The sequence below is a fragment of the Mixophyes fleayi genome, chromosome 11, assembly GCF_038048845.1.
Source record: "Mixophyes fleayi isolate aMixFle1 chromosome 11, aMixFle1.hap1, whole genome shotgun sequence".
Lineage (NCBI taxonomy): Eukaryota > Metazoa > Chordata > Amphibia > Anura > Limnodynastidae > Mixophyes > Mixophyes fleayi.
In genome coordinates this window covers 67,079,900-67,101,637 of record NC_134412.1, presented here as the reverse complement: position 1 = coordinate 67,101,637, position 21,738 = coordinate 67,079,900, and positions in this window count along the sequence as shown.

Sequence of the window (21,738 nt, the reverse complement as noted above, 5' to 3'; positions counted from 1 at the left end):
TATATATATATATATATACACATAGACAGATAGATAGATATAGATAGATAGATATATATATATATATAGATATGTAGATATACATATATACACATACACACACGGTATATTCTGCAAAAATTGAATGACATGAGCCGGGTCAAAAATCAGGGATCGAGCGATCAACAGGACTCGGTGGCATGAAATAACAGGCAGAGCAGTTTTATATATTTGGGAAGTTCAATTCCTTTCCTCTGTGACGTCAGCAATCACCTAATTGCAACTCAGTAAACATGTGTCAGCTGTACTCGCATGCTGTGCAGTGAGAGTTGAGTCCTACATCTAAATATAGGAATATTAACAGTACATTATTAACTCCCATTACTGATTACTGATCTTTCATGTGTCTCTCATCTGATTTATATCTACATGTGCATATGTACAATTCCCATGTCTGGTAGGTGAATATATAGGGCCTGATTCATTAGGACACACATTTTTAGTGCAACTTGTGGTACATACTCTATCCCCATATGTCCAACATGCGTATTATCAAATTCATCAAGGAACGGATAGATCAAGATACGTAGCAAAATTAATTTGGTCGTAAGTTATTAACATGTCATAAAAGTGACGCATAAATTCGAAACACTACCCAGAAGATCAGCACTACCCTCACCTGTCTAGAAAACAGTTTGGACACAAACCTCATAACAATTAATTCCACCCTCACAGACATGCGCAACTTTGCACATTTCACAGACCTCCTTGCCAACATCTCACTTCAAACCTTCCTACTATAATGTTCCAAGTTTCCACACCTTTCTCATTATCCCAATTGTTAACTCCTATCCATCGCCTTAAGTTTCCCACCCCAGACACTCTCCTCCATCATTCACTATTTTCTCCTGTTTGTAGTACCCACTTTTCCCCTGCTACCTCACTACCCTAGTCAAACCAAAACCAACAATCTGTTCCCAAAACATCTCAGCCCCCAGCAAACTCTGCCTACAAGCCTGCCACTACTCAACTCCCAGCTCACTCTGCATCCCCACCTACCACATTTCAGCCCCCAGCCCACTCTGCCAAATGGAATTTAAATTACTGAGCAGTCACACATCTCCATGTGGCCTTGCACCCCCTTGCCTCTCTTCTAATCTGCACCATGTCCCTATTCAAATGGAACGCCCTCAGCAAAATCCTCAGTACATGACTGAAGGTGGCTTGGGACATTACTGCCACGACTCTCACTGTCGCCTGAAATGAACCAGTGGCGCAAAAGTACTGCCAACAGTTTGGTCAATGGGGGTATTTTTGTCAGGATGTGATGCATTGGCTCTAGGTCACTCTGCACAATGTGCAGGGTGTCCATGATGTCATGAGGAGTCAGCCACCTCACCATCTAACATACCAAAGAGACTGACATGTGGCCTGAAGATACGTTCCTTGGGCTGTTGACAGTGGACCAGTTGCTGGTTTTGAAGGGTTGGATGCCTGTCGCCATCATCTTGAGCTGCCATCTCTTGTTGGTACCGTATTTCCTCCACATCACAGATTGGCCTTTTTGTGAGAAAGATGGATGAAGGTTGCAAAAAGATAAATTACCTCATGCTTTGCAACCTTTGTAGTTTGCGTGTACACTAAAGAGTGAAAACATACCTACACCGACTTCTGCCATTATGAGGCTCATTATAGATCTTTTTAAACAGAGCAGAACAGATACTTGGCAAAAAATGAAGGACGGGGCAAAAAACAGAATGTAAAGAAGTCATCTGGACAAAAAATAAAGAAAATATGCTGATCTGTTTGAATGGGGGGACAAAAAAAAGCCTTTAATGTTAGAAAGATAAAACATATACGTACAAGCATCTTACCAAAAATAAGATATTTTTTTAAAAAAAGCCAATGCATTGAAGCATATGAAAACTATTCAATGGGAACATCACCTTTTAAAATAGAGAAGTATTGTTAATGTGGAAAATAAATGATTAAATACAGTTCACAAAAAAAAAAAAAGATTGCGGTGTGTAAGACACAGAAAACATACCTCTCAAGACAAATGAAGTCCAGTACACTATATAAATGAAAAAATTCCAACAATTAAGTGTGTATCTGTCACGGTCACTAGGATTCTCGATCCAGAATTCTGCCAGTAGTTGTCACTACACTCATGGCGCGGAGTCTAACGCAGTGGCTGGTCTTCTCCAGGAACCCCCGCAAGAGGGTTTGGGTTTTAGCGGCATCACTGCGCATGTCGCAGTCCTTAAGAGAGTGTGGAAGAGCAACGGAATACAGCTGAGGTATAGGAAGATTGGGCAATCAGGACAATGGCACGTGATGTGGTGCTCTGGGGATGTGAATAAAAGGTGCAGATGGCAGGCAGGTGGTTGACACCACAGATGTAAAGATAGGACCTGGCCAATAGGAAAGATAGTTCTGTAGAGGCTACAATGAACAGCAGATGAATAGGATTGACCACAGAGGTGGCAATGAGTATCTGGACAATATGAGAGGTAGATAAGTTCAGTGAATGGCTGGAATTTACCACAGAGGTGGCGATGATTATCCGGCCAGTAGATGATAAGATAAGAGGTATAGTTATATTCAGCGGATGGCTGGGATTTACCACAGAGGTGGCCATGATTATCCGGCCAGTAGCTGAGATATAGCAGGTGCTGTGATGACCAGCGAGAGGCAGGTTTATCACGGACGTGGCAGTGAAGTGTCCAGCCAGCAGGTGAGATACAGCAGGTACTGTGAAGATCAGCGAGAGGTCTGGAGATGCTGAAACGCTGAGAGGAACAGGAAACACGGGAGAGTAGATACCGGCTACCACAGGGAAGTGAGGACCAAGAAAAGACAATTAGGAAGAGGTCATAAGTACCTTAAATAGGGAAAGGCTAACGGGTAGCCAATACAAAGTGAGGAAAGGTTATAAAGTTCCCTCTGGTCTGCACATGTGCAGAAGTATTCTCAAGATGGTGGACGGCCGCGGCGTTGCACGGGCGCCGGCAGAGAGGTGAGTGGCCTGGATCTAGGTCCAGAGATCCGGCGAGTGACAGTATCATTTAAGTCTTTTATAATAGTTTATAATGAGAGAAGTGTATGCAGATGTATGGTGAGCTCTGGCATCAGATGATGAGAGTGTCCAGCTGTGTTTATGCAGCTCTATCAACAGCAGAGTGGACTTAGACTAGACCCCGAACTGCTGCAAGCTTTACGTGTGGTGCTACGTGAGTTGCTGTGTACAGCAGAGTATGAATCTGACGTATCCGGAGGTAAATGCCCACTTTGTACTTCCTAGTTGTGTCCGCCATAGACCCTCACAAATGTTCCTCATGCTCACTTTTGCACAGACATTGCGTGCGTACATCTTCGTTACTCTCTGTTCCTCAGACGTATCTTTCTGATCTGAGCAGGCGCAGAATGATTTTGTGCACGATGAATCAGGTCCATGGAGTTATAGAATTCAAATAGCACATTGGCTGACATGATGGTTGTCAAAGTGCGAATCATTGCCTTGTATAGTGTGTATGTTATGTTCTACAATAATACAGCTTAGTAAGGTTACTGTACTGTTAACACATAGTAACATAGTTGATGAGGTTGAAAAAAGACACCAGTCCATCAAGTTCAACCTATTTTGGATCTCCTGCGATCCTGCACTTATATTTGAAATTAATCCAGAATAGGCAACCGCCCATCTGTTTCAATTTTGAAAATCCCCCCAGACTCAATATTGCAATACAATTTTTACCCTGTATCCACTACTATCCTTTATTTTAAATTAACGGTCGTATCCCTGGATACACCTTTCCGCTAAAAATTTGTCTAACCCTTTCTTAAACATATCTATTGAATCTGCCATCACAACCTTCCCTGGCAATGAATTCCATATCTTGACTGCCCTTACTGTAAAAAACCCCTTCCTTTGCTGGTTGTGAAATTTCCTCTCCTCTAACCTTAGGGGATGACCACGTGTCCTGTGTATGGTCCTTGGGGTAAAAAGTTCCCATGAAAGCTCTCTGTATTGACCCCTAATGTATTTGTACATAGTAATCATATCTCCCCTTAGACGCCTCTTTTCTAAAGTAAACATGCCTAAACTGGCTAACCTTTCCTCATAACTTAATGACTCCATACCCTTTATCAATTTTGTCGCCCTTCTCTGAACCCTTTCTAGTTCCAAATTATCTTTTTTATAGAGTGGTGCCCAGAACTGTACTGCATATTCAAGATGAGGTCTTGCCAATGATTTATACAGTGGCAAAATTACACTGTCTTCCCTTGCATCTATGCCCCTTTTTATGCATGCCAATACTTTGTTTGCCCTTGCAGCTGCTGCTTGACATTGAGCACTATTGCTAAGTCTACTGTCTACGAGCACTCCCAAATCCTTTTCCATTATAGATTCTCCCAAATTAATTCTATTTAATTTATAGATTGCGTTCTTGTTTTTGATCCCTGAATGCATAACCTTACATTTATTTGTGTTAAACCTCATATTCCATTTAGCCGCCCAATCCTCCAGTTTATTTAAGTCTCTCTGTAGAGAAGCTACATCTTGCTCTGATTTTATTACCTTACAGTTTAGTGTCATCTGCAAAAATAGAAACTTTACTCTCTAAACCATCACCAAGGTCATTAATAAATATATTAAAAAGGAGTGGTCCCAGCACGGAACCTTGAGGAACTCCACTTAAGACCTTTGACCAATTAGAAAATGTTCCATTTATCACAACTCTCTGTTCCCTATTCTCTAACCAGTTTTCGATCCAAGTACAAATTTTGATTTCTAGACCCAGTTCCCTTATTTTGTAAACCAACCTCTTGTGTGGCACTGTATCAAAGGCCTTTGCAAAATCTAAGTAGACCACATCTACTGTCCTGCCCTGGTCTAAGTTCCCACTAACTTCCTCGTAGAAACTAATTAGATTAGTTTGACATGACCTATCCCTCACAAATCCATGTTGATTCCCACTAATAATTTTATTGCGTACCAAGTAATCCTGAATACTGTCCCTTAAAATACCTTCCAGTAGTTTCCCCACTATTGATGTCAGGCTTACAGGTCTATAATTCTCTGGTTGTGATCTCGTCCCCTTTTTAAACAACGGCACCACATCTGCTATTCGCCAATCCCTTGGTACTGAGCCTGATGAGATTGAATCTCTGAAAATTAAGAATAGCGGTCTAGCTATTTCCGAGTTTAATTCCATAAGGACCCTTGGGTGTATGCCATCTGGACCTGGAGCTTTATTTATCTTAATATTCTTCAGTCGCATTTGGACTTCTTCCTCTGACAACCATGATAACATGATAAAACAAAAGTAATATAAATGTAGATGATGACCTAAGTAACCATGTGACAAGTTAAAATTGACAGTGAAAAGCCGTAGGGAATTCTGAAAGGAAGACAGAAAAGAAAAAAAAGCTAAAAATTGGAAATATGATGAATGGTGACAATTTTATAGCAGGGCTGTGAAACAAACAGATTAATCAGTGAATTATAGTCTATTTTTCTTTCTCACGTAGCCAAAGGGACAGTTTGTTCTCATAACATAATTTTTCAGGCTTATTTGCCTGTCTAGCATTTGTTTTCCTATTACAAATAATAGGATGTGCAGTAACATATTTCATTTCATAACACTTAAAAAAAAAACACAGTAGGGTTTAATGAATGAGGTCTGTGACCTGCTATTTGCACTGTATGTATAGAAACATTTGCATAAAACATCTCTTGGGCCCTATCTTCATAAATTGCACTAAGGTATGAAGTGTAGAGAGCCAGTCAGGCATTTATTTGTAAAATATATTTTCTTATGCTGTAAATGTATTTCCTGAGAAATAAGGAAAATTGTGAGATAGAAACAAGTAGCAAATTCCACCCAAGATTTGCATTAATCAGTGTTTCACCCATGAGTTCAAATTCAAAATGCAATATGCAACATTTACCAAGCTAGTGTAGCTGATGGATTTTTTTTATAACAGCAGAGGAAAATTGTAAAAATAAATGCCACATTTAAAAAGAGTAAAATAATGTAATACGCTATATAAATTACTCAAACAGTGGAAAAAATGAAAACCACAACTCTTTGCAAACACAGCGCTCATCTTTTACACTACCCGAGCAGCCAGCAGTAATTTTGAAGTCTGATGCTAAGATAATTAGAATATATCCAACCTGTTGTTACTTAAGCTCATACTTGCCAACTCATCCGGAATGTCTGGGAAACTCCTGAATTCCCGGGTAGGTCTCCCAGACTCCCTGGAGAGCTGGCAGATTTCAAGCCTCCATGATGCGATTCTCTGGGAATCGCACCATTCTGGCCCACCCGTGAGAAAATTACGCGTTTGCGTCATTACGTGACGGGAGGGGGGCAAAATGTCGTGATACACAGAGCCCCGCCCCTTCAGGCCCACCTCCACACCGAGAGTCCCGGAGGCCAGTCTTCAAAGTTTGGCAACTATGCTTTAGCTTATAGCTACAAAGCAACTTGGGAACAATAGGCAACTGATAAAAGTAAAATAAATGGCAATGGCTACACAAACTGACACAGAACACAGTTTGAAACTTTAATGTGCCATTTATTAGATATTTTTCTTCACGGGGAGGTAGCTCCTGAGGTTATTTTTTTGTACCCGTATACGTTTGGGTGGATTAAAAGCACAGTCAGTGCTGACTACATCAGTCGAAGAATGAAAAAGACCAGAAGACTTTTAATTGGTGTTGGTGTGGGTGTGCTTATTTATTTACTTTTTTTCCCAGTATAATGGAGAGAGGTTTTATGTACCCCTTTTCTAATTTGCAGGGACCATTGCTGGCATAGTTGTCATTCCAGATACTGGATACCTACAATCTAAACAAGAGATTGTTTAGAAATAGAAACTTGAATAAAACATATATAAATAGCTCAGTCAGACTTATTATTATAATAATTCATCAAAGCTATTATAGAACAGTGTCACTTATATGAAAACAACATTGTTAGCATAATTTATGACTCACAAAGTGGTCAAGGTGCAGGGCAAAGTCCTTGCTGATTATGTCAAACACTTTGATTTGCACCAAAGAACATTAGTTTTACAGCAAGACGATGGTGTTTGTAGAGGTGCTGAAGTTTGTTGGAACAAGGGTATTCTCTGCTAAATAAGGTGTGCCTAGTTTTTGCAGAGCATGGAAAAAATAAGATATCATTTCGCAGAGTGAGAATATTTCAATGGGATTAAGGTAGTCCAAGGTTTTAGATATAGTTCTTGCTTTACACAATGATGGACATCCATTTTCACTCCACAAAAATACTTGAATACTTTGCTTCAGCTCAGAGCTGGAGAGAGATTGGATCTCACTCTATAATTTATATGGTTACATATTTATCCTTCCAGTTGTACTTCAGTGGAGAAGAGCAGTTCTAAGCGTAATTCAAACAATGTAAAACAAAAAAAACAATACAAAATGTTTTATTTATTTGGTTCATCCAAAATATTGGCTATTTAAGTGACGGAATGGTTTGGGTCCAAAAAATTAGTAAAGACATAAGTATTATGAAGGAATAAGTCTGACATGAAATGAAATAAAGACAATCTCTTTTTCGGATTGTATGTACCCGTTATTTGGAAATTGAAAGCTATCATTGCTGTAATGGTTTGAGTAACAGCTGAGTGCTTTATATAATGAGCACATTTTAATATGATGTACTATTTAAATGTGTATAATAGTAGATTCACCTATTTTTCTGATGAAATCACTATGTAGATTGTAAACTTGCGAGCAGGGCCTTCTTACATCTCTGCAAGTATGTTTTGCGCAGTAGTGTTTTATTTCTGTGCTTGGTCCCAATTGTAAAGTTCTGCGGAATTTGCTGGTGCTATGTGAGTAAATGATGATGATGATGCTGATATGTGATGAAACGCGTAAGGAAGATTGAATATTTCTAGCCTGAAATCCCAGCGCTTTTATGGTGACATGGTGGAATGAATGCTATTTTACTAAGTCTGTACAAAACTGAGGATAAGTTAACCTATATGGATTTGATCTATTATCTGAGGCAAGTGGATATTGGATAGAAAGGAGCATCCTGCAATGCGTTTTCTAACCCAGAACGAATGAAGAAAGGCAGGTGATATTTTCTTCTATGAGCCCATGGATTTGTGCAAAACACAACATCGCTTAATGATGAGCTTTACCGCAGTTGTTTGGTATCAATCAATGAATATATTCCACTGATTCCTCTTATGCACTGAGGGCTTATCAGGATTTTATTTACCTTACTTTTAAAGGTCATTTTATGTATTGACATTTATATGTGTGAATTGGGCTTATTGTAATACATTCTTTAATTTACACCCATGGTTTTTAGTACACCTGTTTTTCAGATACAGCAACTAATTAGTGCTATTTTGTATTTGTAATTTAATTTCAAACTTTCAAACACATAGAAGTCTGACATGCCATAAGGGCAGCCTCAGTGTTTCCTTACTCTCATGATTAATTTAAACTATAACTGAGGCTAAACTCAACAGTATTTGGGGGGAAAACCTAAAAAAAAAGTATATTTGGCTGTAAAGTGGTAGGAGACTTTGCAAAGTGCCAAATCAAGGTGATTTGCAGTGCTCATGCAGTGCTCGTCATAAACATGATCCTGTATGCCACCTCCAGTTAGACTCACTAGATAATGATACCTATAAGGCACCATATACAAGAGGTTGATAGGAGGACACATTACACGTCCTGTAAACCAAACATGGGTGAACAGCTACTAGGCTTGAACAAAGTTATATACAAAAATATTAAATGGGAGAAATGGGACTTCCCTTAGCTGCCAATCAGAAATGACCAGTGTAAGAAATCACTTGCCATTGGCTCTCAGTCACATGATGTCTCCTGGATTGGCTAACTTTGCACCTGTTGACCTGATTGAAAATTTTTATGGGTTAAACTTAATTTTCCCATTTTGATTGTTTGTTTCTTTTACTCATATAGTATAATTAACAGTGGTCTAAATCACCCCTGTCCGTTAAACCTGAATCACTGGAGTGGCAGTGCAGGGGTCGCAATCTTGCTAATTATGGGAAGAGCCCTATTGCTTTCTACTGTGAGTCCAGTAGCCATGCGGAAGTAGTCAGTAGCCACTAGATTTCTATACTGAATGTCTCAGATATAAAGTCCCTATATATAGCTTTATCCAGTGTTTTAATAATGTTTATATGTATCTATTCTTTGTGAAACATCAAAATTTGTAGTATATTGTATAAGGTCTAAAAAGTCAGTGATAGGTAAAATTTGAGTTTCAGTCAATTTTGTGGAATTGGGGTTTACAGGCTCCAAAGTAATTTTTACTTTATTATATCATCAATATAATGTTTCTACAATTTAAAATGAGGCCTATACATTATTATTATTATTATTATTATTATTATTATTATTATTATTATTATTATTATTATTATTGTAAATATATGCTTTTCATAGTCACCCATAAAAAATATATATACCCCTTTACCTCCAAATAAACTGTACTATTGCTAAATTACATTTGGACATATTATTCTCATTATCTATTTGTAGGTATACAATGGGAAAACTATTCCATATCTAGCTGGGACATTACTTTCTTGATTCTTTCCATTCCATAAAACTGTTTTAGGGTTATCCGTTCTACCATCTTTGTAAGCGCACTTTGGCTCAATTCTTGCTTGTTATATCCTTTCACTAGATATGCAAATGCATGTTTTCAATAATCCTGGTGGGCACCCTTCCTCACAAATAATATTTTTCTCAATTGGCACTTTGCACCTACATAAGTCCTTAGGCACCTGTAATAGGTTTTAGTTTCCTCACCTGGGAGTAATCTTCATTATTGAAATTACATCTTACCTTCACTTTGACCAGGGTTATTTGCCACCTTAGTTGATTTTTTGCTTGTTATTGACTTCAATTTTCATCTGTTGAATTGGTGTTTTACCCATTTTGTTATTTTGCTGATTGCTAGTTGTAGCCATATGGTCTATATCTATGTGTACTAGATCTAGGGGCAACTCAGTACCAGTGAACATATTAAGTTTAATAGGAAAGAGGACTGTTAAAGGATAAGAACATAACTTGCCTGTGTCACTCACCAGACCATGAGTGCCTCTGCGCTGGTGCGTGGTTCTCTATCCTTCCTGCCGGCGCCTGTCCTGAGCCGCGGCCGTCCGCCATCTTGATGGACTGCGCATGCGCAGCATCCATGAACTCTTATGACCTTGCTTTTAACCTAATTGGTGGATCAATCACCCCTCCCTATTTAAGGCACCTGTGGCCATGGTATCGTTGCCTGATCTTGAGTCTCATTCCCTGTGAGTTTCATTCCCTGTGAGTCTCATTCCCTGTGAGTCTCTGAAGGTGTTTCCTGTGTCCTGTTTGTATCTTCAGTTTCCTGCTGGATTACATGCTCTGCTCATCGGTGGTTCCCATACCCGCTACAGTCTCTCAGCTCTCCTGCTGTGCCTGCATATCCTCGTTGGACAAGCTTCTCTACTCAGCAGCGGTATGCATACTTGTTATTGACTATCAGCTGTTATCCTTCATATCCTCTTTGGACAAGCTTCTCTACTCAGCAGCGGTATCCATACCCGCTATAGACTATTAGCCGTTACGCTGCATATCTGTTTGAACAAGCTTCTCTACTCAGCAGCGATATGCATACTTGTTATTGACTATCAGTTGTTATCCTGCATATCCGCTTTGGACAAGCCTCTCTACTCAGCAGCGATATACATACCCGCTATAGACTATTAGCTGTGATGCTGCATATCTGTTTGGAACTAGCTCCTCTGCTCTCCAATTGTATTTATACAGTTATAGACTCTTATCACTCCTCCACTTATCCGCACCTGGACAAGTCCTCACCTCATCACAGCAGTGATACAACTTGCTATACGCAGACCACTGACTCTCCCGCTACCTACCTACACCTGGACAAGTCTTCCCTTCACAGCAGTGGTACAACGTGCTATACGCAGGTCACTGACTCTCCCGCTACCTACCTGCACCTGGACAAGTCTTCCCTTCACAGCAGTGGTACAACTTGCTGTACGCAGACCACTGACTCTCCCGCTACCTACCTGCACCTGGACAAGTCTTCTCATCACAGCAGTGGTACAACTTGCTATCCGCAGACCACTGACTCTCCCGTTACCTTCCTTCACCTGTTCACATCCACTCTACTCTCCTACCAGTACAGCTGCAAGTCGCTGACTCTCCTACCAGTATAGCTGCAAGTCACTGACTCTCATTTATTCCATTGGCATTCTCTCTCCATCTGCTGTTATATACGTTCCTACTATTCACCCTACTGCCCAGAGGACCGCTGTGTAAACCCCGCCCCTCTGGTAAGCATTATCAACTGGTGAATCCTGGGCAGAACTCCTAGTGCCCATGACAGCCTGGCTACAATGGATGGTTGACCTCATCTTATAAACAGCTGCCTAAAAGGGGCATGAGGCTATTATCCCTGTGGTGCACTTTATTTGAATACTTAAAACACAATTGTTTTATTGGTATTCATTAAACATGATTTATTCATCAGATGTATTAGTTAATTTAAAAACAACAGCAAGATAAAATAAAGTTCATATAATGAGAAAGTCAGAAAATATGGGTTAAAACCATAAGTAAGTCTCTAGATAGCATATGTTGTCTGTCTGCCTAGATTATAGCTTTCAATAATTCTTTTTCTGGACCCTTTCAGTATTAATCTCTACTATCTCTTTTCTTGTCCTGTTATACAGTAGATTTAGGGTGCTATATCATTAATATGTCTATTTTAGGGCTTATTTTAATTTCTTTTTTTTATATCATAGTAACCACTTCTCTTAGCTAACCATAATCACATAGCATTTTAATTCAATTCCAAACCATGGTCTTATCTGTGTGGAGTTTTTGTGTTATCCCTGTATTTCTGTGGGTTTCCTCTGGTTGCTCTGGTTTCCTCCTACACTCCAAAAACATACTGGTAGATTAATTAGCTGCTAACAAAATTAACATATTCATTTTAGAGAGTTTAGTCTCTAAAACTCCAATGGGTCAGGGACTGATGTGAATGACAAATATTCTCTGTTCAGCGCTATATAAATAAATGGTGATGGTAATGATGATGACTCTACAGCCATCAACATCAGAAGTCCATATGTTGCCTTATATTCAAATTTTCAATCTCATTATAAATATTGTGTTACATTCCTCTTAGTTCCCTTTGATTACTATTGCAACTAGTAATTCTCTTGAGGTGTGTATATAATTAGCACACTTATTTTGTAGGTAGGTTCCTCATTCTCTGATTACAGTCTACCTTACTTGTAACACTATTAACGCTACACAAGTCAACTAAGGTATTTGTCCCTATTTGTACTAGTTACATTGTAACATACTGTAAATACACAAGGTTTGAAGTACAACTGGCTGACATACTGTTGTTATTGTTGACCACTTTAACTGTTGTACTCTCTGAACACGTGTCCCTATGTTGTGTTTTTGTATAAAAGTGAACAGTTGAGGAGTAAAAGAAACCTAAAACAAAGCGTTTCTACGACATATATACAGGGCCGGTGCTAGGGTCCATGGCGCCCTAGGCATTTTTACAAAATCGGCGCCCCCGCCCCCCCGCAAAAATTGTCTCACCACCGGCGTCTCTCTGCTCCGTCTCCTCCCCTCCACTCACTGACACTAGTGAGTGGAGGGGAGGAGACGGAGCAGAGAGGCGGCGGTGGTGAGCAGTAGCCTCTTCCCCCCTCCCCGTGCATCTGAATGCTGTGCGGCGGCCGTGACAGGTATGGTCAGCGGTCGCCGCACAGTTTTAAAGTCATTTACATTCTGTGGCGCCCTCCAGAGCCCGGCGCCCTAGGCAAGTGCCTAACCTTGCCTAATGGGAGCGCCGGGCCTGCATATATATATATATATATATACATAAACAGTGGCAGCCTGGTCAAATCTATGACGTAACACCACACTCTAAAATTCAATATGTCTCTGTTCGACTCAGTAATAGTTCCAACTCAAGTGTTTTTACCTGAGGGTCTTTTTCAAGGTGAACTCAAGCTATTACTGAGTGGAACAGAGACGGACATCTTCCTTAACATTTATACACCATCTTTTTCTGCACTTACGTCCAGCAGATACCTGGGCATTTAAAGATCTGTCTTCTGCAACCTTTGTCACATATATCTAGTAGGAGTACCCATACTATATATTATCTAACCACGATGCCATTGTGAGGAAATATCACCTTTATTGAAGTTACATATGAAGACTGAAAGAGATAAATCCCTCTGGCAGTCTTGAAAGACATTACATTATAAGCTCACCACAAAGAATTAATTTTGCAAGAGGAATATCGAAAAGGTTGCATGATACCTGTGGGAGACTTTTGGAAACTGAATTGACATGCCATAATACAAGAATTCATATTGTAAGTTTACTTGCATGAGGGGGAGGAGCATCTTCAAAACACCAACATTCATAAGATACTGTTAAAGGAGGAGAAATGTATTTATATTCACTTTGAAAGACATTTATTATTTTTTGCTATCTTTAGAAATATACATATTTAAGTGTTAAACAATATCACACTATGATCTAGTTTTTTTGCTGCTTTTTATGCATTAATGTTATGTTCATTGTGGAAATTAATTGAAGAATTTCCATACATCAGTCGAATTTAAGTATTTTTATTTGGTTTTATTCACTTTCACTATTTTTTTATATTGGAGATAGGCAGTGCTTGATTTCACTTTACTTACTTTCTTGCACATTTTTGTTCACAATTGGTGGAGATTTATTTTAGGTTTTAGTTGAGCTACAGTTTACAGTGAAGCGCTGTTGGAAATTCTGTTTCTTTTTTAATTCACTAAAATAAATGACAAACTTAGATGTATCTCCCCAATGGTTTGGAACACTGGTCTCATAGTGCATTAACCAACTGATATTTCATTCCCCTAACCTTTATAAAAACTATATTCTAATCTAAATTAACTAACCTATACCTGACCTAATTAAACACAAATGTCCTATGCTAACTACCATCTAATAGAACCAATGTTATAACAATGGAAGTAAACTAACTAGTTTATACTATTGCATACATGGTTATTAAAATAAACTACTCAGCTGTCTCAAGGTATTCCTTCACAATTTATTTTCAGATACACAACTGTTTTTGAGTTTGAAACTAGAGTTCAAAGTTCGAGTCCGACATTCACATGGAAAACATTTAAAATACTATACAATGTAACCATCAAACAAGCTCAAACACATTCAGACCACGTCAAATATGGTCAAATCCACTTACCTTGCTTGAATTTAGGTCAAATTATTTTAGCTTTTCTATAGGTGGAGAATTTTCGAACTTCAGAGCTGATTTGAATTATTGTTTCGAGAGCTACTTTGAAACAACTTTGAGCATTTCTGTTGAGCTTAGAAGATATTTCTTCTGAATCTAATTCCAAAATATCAGTTCCTTTTTTGTCTGCTGCTTTGTCAGAATCTGTGGTGACTTCACCTATTCCAATTATTTTCTAAAATAGAACCAATCTAGGATTACAGTAATTTTATCATGTTATACCGGCAACAAAGACATTGATGTTGAACCTTCTTTTTATTTATATATTCTTATCCAGAGATCTTCGGCCCAATGTTCTTTGTGAAGACTTGTACCATTTAATGTCGTTATAAAATATATTTGAATTATATACCATTATTATACTAAATTCTTTCGATGTATACACAATGAGAGACAAAGATATCAGGAGACAGGGAATAATTTCATAAAATAATAAAATAAAACCAATAAAATACGGTACTGCTGTAGGTGAAGAGCACAAGAAACTTGGCTTTTGGCATTTACAGAAAGGGTCCTGAGAAGGCTTACATCACAAAGAGGATATCTGCACAGTGCCCCTATTGTTAAAGCATATAACTTGCTCTAAAATGAGTTATGAAATGTAAGCTTAGATTATTGCTTGTGAAAACAACCTATTTTTATTAAAAAATTATTTTTTTAAAGTCTCCTTATGTAGAGAATCAGTTAATAAAATGTAAAGAAATTATAACATGCATAAACTTTATTAAGCCTTATTTATTAAGTACACATACTTGATATTCCTTTAAGCTGTTAGAAGTTGTAGAATACAGTTTGAACATATATTTGTAGGCAGTGTTCGAAATGGAATTTAGTAGTAGTAATATGGACATTTACAAGTGACGGTATAGAAAATGTAACGGGAATTAATAAATTAATGGAATTTAATAGTTTTACAATGAAAGCAGTAAGAGAAGTGGCGGTATGGCATACCACCGTATACCCCTCCACTTCAACACTGTTTGTAGTGTTTCACTGACTATGCACAATATAAAAATGCAAAAAAATGTGGTTAAGTAATTGTTTTTACAATTTTTGCTTATTTTTCCTATAGTTTCCAAATAAAAATATATTTATCTCATTATGTTATCAAAAGAACATCTCCCCGTGTTTGCATGTGGGTTCTCTGGATGCTCCAGTTTCCCCTCAACTCCAAATACATACTGATAGGTTAATTAGCTTCTGACAAATATGTATGTGTTTGTTTGTTGGTGTAGTAGGGAATATAGTTTGGAAGCTTTACTGGGCCCGGTCTGATGTGAGTGATAACATTTTCTCTGTAAATCGATGTGTAATATGTAAGCGCTATATAAATAATATTAATAATACATGAGAACATTTTTAAATTGACTTGGATATACAGTGTGAGCCATCTCTGATATTTAGGGGGCTTAAGACCATTTTTACATTCTATTAAAATAAATATTTTGTCACCGGTAAATCATTTCTTGCAGTTTGAGCAGAATACGTTTCCGAAAACAAAATTGCATTTTAATATTAACAGCATTTATGAAATGACCTTGAAAAGGTACATTATAAACGGTTTTCTATACTATTAAAATACAATTTTCAACAGCTTTTCTTTTGTTTGATCCATTAGGGAGGACCATTCAAAAATGAATTTGCTTAATTAAAGTCGATATGCTGGTAGCTACAGTTACTAGAACAACTCCTGATATATAAAATAGGTCTTCTGTCTGAAGTCACCTGCACCCTCATGCACAAAGTTTGGGTACGGTTTTCAATAATCAAATTATAAGCTTAATAGAGCAAATTTCAAACAAAACAAACTGCTAGAGCTTCTCTTATCTGTAGTGACCAGCTTGTCTTGTTCTAACTGTATTATCCCCCACATTTATACTAATGAGTTGGTATGAAAAACATCATGCATGACCAATTAATGAATATTTATGTTGTGAAATTGGATGTAGATAAAGCCTGAAAATCTATAAGGTCTATAAATTAGTAATGTATTGTCTCAGATGTCGAACAGACCATACTTGAAGACTTAAATGGATTGCATCACTACACTTCTGCTAATGTTAAGGCTCTTTAACAGCTGTAAAATATTCTCATATACTTGTGGGCTGCTACTATGCCAGGCGTTTCAATGTCATTAGACTTCATTGCTCTTTTGACAGTACAGAAAGCTACAATGGTGATAAGAATAGGGGGGTGGAGCAGCTTTCACTGCAGTGGTTCAGAATGGCATAGCAGATTTTGTTTGTTTTCTTACAATTAAGAGGAATATCCCAAGCTGTTCACAACTAAACAAATCAGAGATCTGTCACAAGCTAACACCAATTAACCCATAGCCATGGTGCTCCAGTCACTACTATAAACACTGCTCCATCTGCAAGTACAGAATACTTTATTTGAGCCAATAGTAAAACTTTTTATTTTATTAATTACTGCATTGATTTGTTTCATATTATGCAGAGCTTTACTGCTGACAAATTTTTCAAATGTTTGTTTTAATGCAAAATACAGATATTTATTATAATATAATATAATACAAAGATCACCCCATACAAACATCTTACAATTGATCATGAAGAAAGTGTCAAGTGATTGAGACAAACACAGAAGAACCTTGATCATTCAGTAATGTTTAATGTGCCACAAAGGCATGATCTGCGCCATTCATAATAATGCAATATATATCACAACATTCAGAGGTTTCCTGTGAAACCGAATGTCAATTCTTGCACAGTAATTCACAATACTGCACAATAAATGGCAACATCATATAATATAATGTCAAGGGCACTGTGTTCAGCTTTATTTTTTCATTTATTCATGTATGTTTGTATGTTTGTTTTAACAATTTGCTTTGGAATCCTGGATTATTATTGTGTTGTTAAGACCTGAACATTTTTTGAGCATACACTGAAAAATTCACATTTTGGTATGGTAACATATTCAATGCTCTAGTACCAGTGATAGACACATATATGCGTATCATTTTTCATTTACTGGTAAACAATGACAAATATTTTACCACTAATATCACAATGATTTCAGATTACATTAGCAAAAATGCAATCATAGGTACAAGCACAGTGATACAAAAAAAATGTGTAATTTTGCAAATAATTACCTATTAAACATGAGTGCAAACATTCTTTTATGACTTCTTTGTAAATAACATTGAGTTGTCAGTCCCCTGTGACCAGAGAAAAGGGACATTAAGTTATCCCAGTCCGTAAAAGTTATCCCCATGTTTTTTTGGTTTACAAATAAAATGTTCTCTTTTTATTCTGCCAGATTAAAGCATAAAACGAAACTGGCATTGTAGAGAGAGGAATATTATAAAGATCTGATGTATTTATCCATTTTAACGCACTTAATGCAGAGAATGAGCCTGGTGCGAGGTGAGGGAAGTATTATTTAAGGGGCATTATAAGCATCATATGTTACATCAATACAGGGCTGTAAAATAGTAGCAGAAATTTGCATTTTTGGGAACAAAGTATTATATATATATATATATATATATATATAAAAAAAAACAGGAAAAATTTAAATCACATGTATGGCCAACTACAGATGTATTTGTAAAGACAGGGACAAAGGGAATGGGGAATGGTCACACTAATTGTTAAAGAGTATTTATACCTTTCTCATACGATTGTTTTGGGTAGTTATATCTTTATAATCTAATTTGAAGGGGTGCATCAAAACCTCTGATAATATATAGGAAAAAAGAGAGAAAGAAAAATTAGCTGATAAGATGCACTAACCACTCCACCAATTGAATAATTCAGGTAAATTAGGGATTAGTCAGAAGCTTAGCTCTAAAACTTAACTTTTATTATGTATAGTATTTAAATAAAATTAATTTAAAACAGCGAACTATTCAACAGTAGGATGTGACCAGCAAAACCGATACGCGTTTCGCTGGTAATGTGCTTGTTCATGGCAAAGTTTTGGGAATATATTATAATAGTCATTATATATTAAACTATAGTATATTTACTGCCCCATATGATTAATGTAATTGAGACTCATCAGATGTGACCAGCTTTTATTTACAACTTCATTAATCTATTTTATTCTATTGAATATTTCGCTGTTTTAAATTCATTCAGTGGAGTGCTTAGTGCATCTTATAAACCAATTTTTCTTTCTCTCTGTTTTCCAACTACAGATGTAGCAAACTCACATTTAACATATTACATGCCATTGAAATGAACAGCATGTGATGAGTTAAATGTCAAAGTTTGCCACCCACATGTGTAAAACCCCTGCTTGAGAATCAAGTTGGAACAGGATATCAAATTAAGTAATATTTTTGTATAAAATGACAATAAAAAATGCTTTACAAGTTATATATTTAATGAGTTTCACAAGATTATTTATTTTAAATCTGCAATCTCATGAATAATATGTGTGATTTTTAAGCATAAATCACTTTGGTTATCTCTAAGAAGACACATGGTTTTGTTCTATTTTCCTTAAAGTTTTTCATCAAGCTGCTATTTATAATATAAAAATTACTACATGTGATGTGATAACCATGGTAACCACAGTCACACGACATATGCTTTTGTGAGCAGGGAGACTTTGAAACTCTCCTCCTCTTAGAATTCATAATTATTATTATTATTATTATTATTAATTTTTATTTATAGGGCGCCACTAGGTGTCCGTAGCGCCGTACAGGGACAATCGAGATTACAATATGAGGTGAGACAGCACAGTACAGTAAACAATAATCACAGCAACTCAGTGAGCTCAAAGCACCGCTAGAGGGGCGGAGGAGGGGAGAGGGGAAGGTCCACCAACGACGGAGTCCAAGAGGGAAGGCACGGATGACAGGGAGACCCCTAGAGGGGAGAGGAGGGAGCGAGAGGGGACGCGGGAAAGAGGGTCCTCAAGGAGGAGGGCTAAGTAGCTGGAGAGCAGAGTTAACAGTGGTGAAGACAGGAGGAGGGAATACCCTGCTCAAAGGAGCATATCATCTCTTCTTCTTCTGTCATCACATGCTCAGAAATCAGGTTACTCTTATCATGAATGTGCTTGAGAGTCAAAGCCAAATGCTTCAGGCTGAGAGACACTATCTTGCAGTGGTAGCTATATCACTCTCATGCACAGAGTGATTTTGCACAGGGAAGACTGAGATGACAACTTAGAAAGACAAATTTCATTTTAAAAGGGTGCAAAACTTTTTGTCTAAAAAAAGTCTATATGGAATTGCATGGGTAAGATAAAAACATACATGAAAATAAAAACATTGTGAACCTCATTTAGAGTCGGATGCAATTTACACTGAAATCATAAGTGTTCATTGCATCCCGTAATTTACACAGTATTTGTGCGACTTAAAATACTGTGCAAATTGCACAAACACACCCCTTTATCTGCCTTATGGGCCGGCATGCAAGAAGTTTTTTTATACACCAAGGTCTCTTGCACCAGCTGAAAGCACCTGCAGCACCTTCAAAAGATACATCTCCTAGAGACCTAAATTGGGACAATTGGAAGGTATAAAAATGTGTTTTCACATCCAACTCTAAGCAGCACTTGGATTATGTGACCTAATTTTGGTTAGTTAGTCTTCAAGGTGGAATTAACAGTTAAGATCTATGCATTTGATGATTCTTGCTTGCTTTATTTCTACATCTATTTATGTATATCTTTATATTTACACATCTAAGTAGACATCAATTTGGACTTTTTTGTGAAAGTTATAGCAAATATTCTTTGTATATGTATTTTGTTTATTAAATATTCTAGATGTGGACTCCTTTTTCTTAGTGGCATTAACAATAAATAGGAAAATTAAGCCATTACCGTAAAAAATGGTATTAAATGAAACTATACTTTAAATACAGTTACATCATTCTTATTTTAGGAAGTATTAATTCTATAAATCATGGAAAACAACTTTGCAACCAGAAAGGCATTTAATGAAACTGCATCAGGACACTGGCTGTCAATCATGTTCTGCTTTATGATGCCAAGCTGCCAATTTCCAAGCAACAGGAAAGTAATTAACTTTACTACTTGCTGAGAAGTTCTGCATCAACTGCTGTATTTCAACTGCACAAGTCCCTTCCAATTTGCTACTTGTACGGAGTTAGTGGTGCTCTGTCACAGGAGACCAACTGTACTGATAGCCTATTATTTCGGACAGAAAGAACAGGATGTATCCTGTCTACTTGAATGCTGCTAAAATAAACATATAACAGAATAGATCGGTCACAATCTTCATATATTACATAAGAATTTTTTAGAAAGAAGAAATCAGATATAGCACATGTAATTTATTAGTGTAACATTCAGGGGAGTGATTGAATCTTGCAAGGTGCCTTTTGGACAGTGTTTATACATTCATTTTCATAGGTTCCTTCTGCAGTGTCCTCCTTACATACAGAAACCACTACTGCTTATAGCTGCTACAGTGTTAAGCTTACATTGAATGGCAAATCATAAAAGTGTCTTGTAGATAAACGCTATCAATCAGGACATATTTGCACTACATTTGACTGTGTGCTACTTTCAATAGTTTCCACTTTAGGTAATAGCCAATTAACATAGCCAGCAACAATAACTCAAGACCTATTATAAAGTGCACCTTAAAAGTGACAAGTGGGAACAACATTCTTCATTTCAGCTTAATAGACAGTTTTCAAACAATTAGATAACAAAAAGACAGTTGCTGTCAGCGCTTATCCTTAACACTGCATATCTGAGTGTATCTAGCAAAATTAAAATAAATAGATGACATTGTTGATAATAAAAATAACTCATATTGTATATCTACAAAAAGGAGATGAAGTTGGGTTAATACGATCACATTTAACTGCTTGAGTTATGTAAGAAAAGCATTTGCTGATTTATAGCTGTAATGATCACACACAAATGATTCTTAAGGGACTCCTGGGGGTAAATGTTTCATGCTGCGATTTGTTCAGCTATGTTAAATCTCCGCAAATTGCTAGAGATCACTGGAGATTTTATGTGCAAAGACGCCATGTGTATTTTGCATTCCAAAATCCAATCTCTGGCGATTTGTGCCGATTTTAAAACACCTATTCCACCCGTGATTAAGTCAAACTCATCAGATGTTAAATACAAACTCACCTGAGTTTTAACTTGCCTGAGATTTAACAGAAAAAAAAGCATAATGTTAGAGCTCTCCGGCCAATGTTAACATAACAGGAGACACAATACAAGTTTTATTTATGATTTATTTATAATCATGATTTATTGTTCAGAGGGGCAAAAATAATTATTAATTTTCTTATGGGGGCAAAATTATTTTAAGAATAAATTAGTGGGCCACATTTCTTTAATGATTATATGTATGGGATTTTTATTTTATTTTATTATATTATAGTGGTTTACTATTTCACTA